Source organism: Cebus imitator, unplaced genomic scaffold, assembly GCF_001604975.1.
Source record: "Cebus imitator isolate Cc_AM_T3 unplaced genomic scaffold, Cebus_imitator-1.0 Scaffold542, whole genome shotgun sequence".
Classification (NCBI taxonomy): domain Eukaryota; kingdom Metazoa; phylum Chordata; class Mammalia; order Primates; family Cebidae; genus Cebus; species Cebus imitator.
The window spans coordinates 1,188,145-1,193,914 of record NW_016107857.1 but is presented as its reverse complement, the minus strand read 5'-3'; the positions used below and the strand labels follow the sequence as shown (position 1 = coordinate 1,193,914).

The 5,770-nt window shown below is 33.7% G+C and overlaps 1 long non-coding RNA gene across 1 annotated transcript; it reads right to left on the bottom strand.

Annotated features, from left to right (window-relative positions):
- Window positions 1–3,370: 3,370 nt before the first annotated feature.
- On the bottom strand, window positions 3,371–5,529 carry LOC108293656. The gene is made up of 3 exons (XR_001820767.2): window positions 5,415–5,529; window positions 4,723–5,003; window positions 3,371–3,527 (listed from the first exon to the last, which is right to left on the bottom strand). It is a non-coding gene; the product is annotated as an uncharacterized LOC108293656 (long non-coding RNA).
- Window positions 5,530–5,770: the final 241 nt, after the last annotated feature.

Genomic DNA, 5,770 nt, shown 5'->3' with positions numbered 1-5,770 from the left:
ATATAAATTCTACATGCTGGATTTAGTAGCAAAAGATGATTTTTGGCAGGGTTTGGTCTGTCAGAAATCTCAAGGTATATCAACTCAAATTTCTACAGAAAGAATATATTGCAATTGCTTATAGTCATAAAATCATAATTTAAAATTATAACATTCATCTCCTCAATATTGTTGTTGTCAACAAACTATTTTAAAAAAATGTTTCTAAGCAATCTTACTTGTTCAAATAAGACAATCCTATTAGGGATATGATTTAGTTGTTGATTGTCAATAAAGTTGTCAGAGAAATTCTAAGGGTTTGCTGTAAGAATGCACATTTTTGTTTTTACTTTCAAAACTCGTATCAGAATGCACCACTGTTACAGACAGCTATCGATCACATATTTGGGTCTACAAAATTTGAGTAAACATTATTTTCTCTTTGATAATGTAAATATTCAAAACATTCTATGTCTTTTGTTAAATTATTAAAAAATGAACTTCTGTCCATTCTTCCTGATATGTGTTCAACCCCAAATTTAATTAGAATGAAAAATGAGTATTATTGGAAATAAAGTAAGGGAAAATATTGAAAAATAAGCAAGTAAACGTGAAATCAAAATGCACTCTAAGCTGCAAATAAACTTTACACATAACAATCAACCATTATTAACTCCAGGATTTCTAATTCAATGGGTTCCATTTCTTTCCAATTTACTCCAGCGATCCCAAGGCTCTTAGATGTGTAGAAAGAGTAGAGACTTCAAATAAGAAACTGTGAAATTTTATCATTCTGTCACAAATGCTCAGCATAACCTACCACTTAGGTAAACATCAAACAGTAATGTTTTGAACTTCCATTTAACTCATGAATAAAGATATCTCATAAGCATAAAAGCATAAAATAAGTGCATATAAAGATATGCACGAGACAGACAGAGACAGCATGTGCCAACCAGACCACTTTTGCTCTGATATTGACAGACTAAGCAATTAAAGTAATATTCTTTTTGATAACAACAAGAAAATCTGTAAAAAGCCACAAAAATGTGTCTCTCATGATACAGTCTAGGAGTATGAAGTCAGAGATGTCATATAAGATTTGTAATGCATTTCTTATAGGTCTCTGTCAATTCTAAAAGAAACAGCTTAAAGAGGAAGACTCAGAGAAAAGGTTTCAAGAGATGAATAGCCTCCTCTGAGTAGGGAGATCCAAATTGGGACTCATAGCCTGCCAAAATGTATGTTGATAGATTGTTAACATTTCTACCTAGGTTTTGAGCTTGTATATCAACAGGTGATGCTACATTTCAAGGTTAACCAAAATCAGACATGTCAATACAAAAGTAAATCCACCTTTGATTTATTTTAATCTCTACAATTGGATTATGATGATCCAGCTTATGAGAATAAAAATTCTTGCCAGGGCATGTTGGCTCACACCTGTAATCCCAGCACTTTGGGAGGCCAAGGTGGGCAGATCACTGGAGGCCAGGAGTTCTAGAGCAGCCTGGTCAACATGGCAAAACCCTGTCTCTACTGAAAATACAAAAATTAGCTGGTCATGACACACATCTGTAGTCCCAGCTGCATGGGAGGCTGAGGCACAGAATTGCTTGAACCTGGGAGGTGGAGGTTGCTGTGAGCCAAGATTGTGCCACTGCACTGCAGCCTGGGGGACAGAGAGAGACTGTCTCAAAAAGAAAAAAAGTTACGTTTAATCAGTTCAGAAATATAAAAGACAGAATTATAATCTTGGCCACAGAATGGAGACTAAATCAATTTGAAAATGGAGCTAAAAAATATAAAACTGAAATTAACGGCTTAACGTATGGGTTTACAGCTGAATAAAAGTATTAAATGGTAAATAAATGGAAGAACGTAATGAGAATGAAGTACAAAGAGACAGACAAAAATGAGGTAAAAACATGAAAACAAGAGTAAGAAATTGAGGAGATGCACTGCCATCTTCTCAGAAACAATTGCAGTAACGGAGAGGATGGACAGTAAGACAAGGACTATTTGAAAAGATATCTGATACTTTTCCAAAAGTGACAGAAGAAATCAAGCAACATAAAACCTATGCCTATTTTGAACGTAGAAACTACTATCCTGAAATTTACAATCAATATCCGCCTTCTAGATACTTTGATTAGATCCTTTCATAATACAAACATAAAGGGAAGACCCAACCATTGTTTATGACGTGATATGTGTGGCTTTGGAATTGGACCACAAAGTAGGCAATGGTTGCCATAGTCCTCCTACATGTATCTATTTGGTATGTAAATTAATTTGTTCAATATTCTTCTTTGAGAGAAGAATTTGTGGTCCTAGCTCTTAATTTTGACTTTCAAAATTATTAAAATCAGTCCTATAAATTAAGTAACTGACTACAGCTATACAAGTGTCAAGCATAATGAGAAGTCTAATCAAATTCTTACTATAAGGAACAGAGGAAACTCTTGGTTCCTGTAGCAGGTTTTCTTTTTTTAACTGCTGGAATAAACTTGGCAGCTTACGACAACATAAATTCATCATTTCAGGTTTGTGGGTCTGGAATCTGCCACAGATTAACTGGGTCCTCTGTTCAGGGTCTCATAAAAATGAAATCAAACTATCAACCTGCTACGTTTTCATCTGAGATTAGAGAAAAATCCACTTCCAAGCTGACTTATGTTATTGATAGAATTTTTCATAAAACCCAAGACTCTCCAAATTTGGTTGTCATTTTTCTGCAGCATGACATGTGAGCTAAGCTTTCATCTGATTTATTACACATCAGATCCAATAGACAATATACGGATATCACTTGTCTTGTTCTATCAAAGTAAACACTGCATTTGCACAGAATGTGCACATAAGAATATTTTATTACAGTGACTAACAGAAATCTCTGTTTTAATAGAATCAGAAGTGACACCTGGTATGTGCCGGTGGCAATCAATTACAGTACTTTTCAGAAATGTGTTTTTGTAGTTTGGAGAAAAAAAGTTTTTAACGACATGCAAGAAAAATATTCCACCAATTTTCTAATGACTTAAATTGCAATATGCGAAGGTAGATTTCAGTGTAATCATCAGATGTTTTATGCATGGCTATTGAACGTTATGAGATACACTGCAGTAGCTAATAATAAAAGTTAAAGATCATTTATAGCAAAGTCCGTACACATTAAGACACATAAAATCACACAATATCTTATGCATGCATATTGTAAAAGAGCTCCATAAAGTATCACAATAGATTTTGGAGAAATCGAAAGACTCCTGCGGAGTCTACTGCTGTAAGTAGAAATATCTGAATTTTCAAAAACAAATCACCAAAGAGAAAAAATAATAATGAGTGAAAAATAACTGATATAAAAAAGGTCAGAACTTACCTGCTTGCTGATGCTTTTGTTACTGGTATCCTTGACAAAGCCAAGAATTATCTCAAGATTTTTTTTTAAAGCGACATTAAAAAAGAAAGCCCCAGGTCAAGACTGAAGCAGAAATCTTAAGAGATATGGTAACACACTCAAAAGGATGCACTGATGTCAGGGAAATCTGAAAGATAAATGTGAAATATCCAGGAATTAAATATGTCTAAACTTAAAACTACCCAAAAATGTCCTCAAGAGAATAAGATGGAATCCAATTTTTAAATAACGTCAAATAATTTGAGGAAACATAGATTTGACTTTTGATATTAATAGCTTTGAGGTGTTACACATTCCCAAATCTTAATTGTGTGTTGGATTTATATTAGGTTGATTACAAAAAGAAATTTTATTGGTCACAATTGCCAAAGTGGGGGAAAAAACCCAATGATTTTTCTTTTAGCTCTGTATTTCCATTAAGGTCTTTAAAAATTGCCAGTACTTTTGAAATGGCAGTTACTAAATGGTCCTGTAACCTAATCAAAGTCATTTCCAATATTATTTATTGTTTTTAAATTGTCTAACTTTAGAGACTCTCTTCTACTTCATACATAGGTTAGAATAGGGATAATATTAACTTATTAATTACCTCAATTATCTGAGGAAGAGAGACTAAGCAATGCCAGAATGTTAAGTTTTAGAATAAGGTATTTGTAAACACATGCAAGAGGTTGAATTTTCTTGGTAAGTTTGAAAGATCATTCTGGCATGGACAATGTCCTAGCTAGAAGAACATAAACATATTTTAGAGGCTCCACAGCATCCTGGTTATTGAGTGTGTATTTGAAATTACAACAGCCTAAAAATGCATTTGAGTTAAAAAAATATAGATTTTAAATGTCTCTACTGATGATTCATGGTTAATTTAGGCTGTACAAAGATTTAAAGTTGTTCATTAAAAGGTGTGAAATATGAAGTCAACAACCTACATTGTATTTTTCATTATACCCATCCTTCCTTTCCTCCTTCCTTCCTTCCTTGCTTTCCTTCCTTCCTCTCTCTTTCTTTTTTTCTTTTTGCTTTTTTTGAGATGGAGTCTCCCTCTGTGGCCCAGGCTGGAGTGCAGTGGTATGATCTTGGCCCACTGTAACCTCTGCCTCCCGGGTTCAAGCCATTCTTCTGCCTCAACCTCCCAAGTAGCTGGGATTACAGGTGTGTGCCATAACACTCAGCTAATTTTTGTATTTTTAGTAGAGATGGGGTTTCACCATGTTGGCCAGGCTGGTCTTGAACTCCTGAACCCTTTTGCTGGCTGCAGTGGATCATCAATTGTTTTCTCTGCTTTGCTTAACGTTCATTTACTGATAGAAAAACACATTTACCTTACTTCAATAATAAGGACCAGATCCTCCTTGCTGATAATTCCCACTGTCGAATTCTTTAATATCCAACTATTTTCATTACACATTTCAGTCTGGACTGACTATTCAGGATTTTGTTGTCCATGTTAATGTATCATTCCACTTTAAACATGCTTTCCTCAGTGATGTCTTCTGCTCACATGCTTTAAGGTGTCCCTCTGTTTGCTGAAATCAGAATTTAAAATATCCTTCTTGTGGGTTCTTGCAGCTGGTACCTTTATTTATGTGTTGATCACATAGGCCTAAATATGGGAAGCAGAATAATGCTTTCATTCTGATCAATTTTCTTGAATGATGTTTCCATATATTTACTCATGATTTGTAGCTAACTCAACTCAAACAAAATTAATATAAAACATCAGCACTGATTTTGGCATAATGAGGAATCATTTGACACTGAGTAATAAAAACAAAGGGTTTATAAGCAGTCAAAGGACTTTACACATAAACTTTAGTAAAATAGTATCAGCTGTCAAAATTCAAGTAACGCATACTGAAAATAGGAGTAACCAAAGGAATAATAATTGTGTTGCAAACTTGTTATACTTTACTGGCTTAAATTGAAGAACAGACATTTAAAATTAAGAAAAATGATTTTATTTATTCCCCCCAAAGTTAAACTTTCTTCATAGGCCTTGAACAAAATATCTTACCTTTCAAGAAATTACAATAATATTTGACACTTTCAAAGTGTTGTTAAATTGAAGAGGTGTATTACCCATTTTGAATGTTAAGATTCTCTTCATTTAATATTCACTCTACTTTAACTCCATTCTGGTACATAATAAGATACAAACACATTTATAATTTGAAGTCTCACATAATGAAAATATTACTTTTAGAAACAAGCACTATTCTAGATGTAAAACATGTTTAGTAGGGAGAAAAGGCCTCTTTGAAAGCTACTCTCAGGTGTTATTATTGAATTGAAGAATTTCCAGGTGAAGGGAAAGAGAACAGCCTTACAACTCCAAAAATGTCAATCTCCATAACAGCAAATAATTTGCCT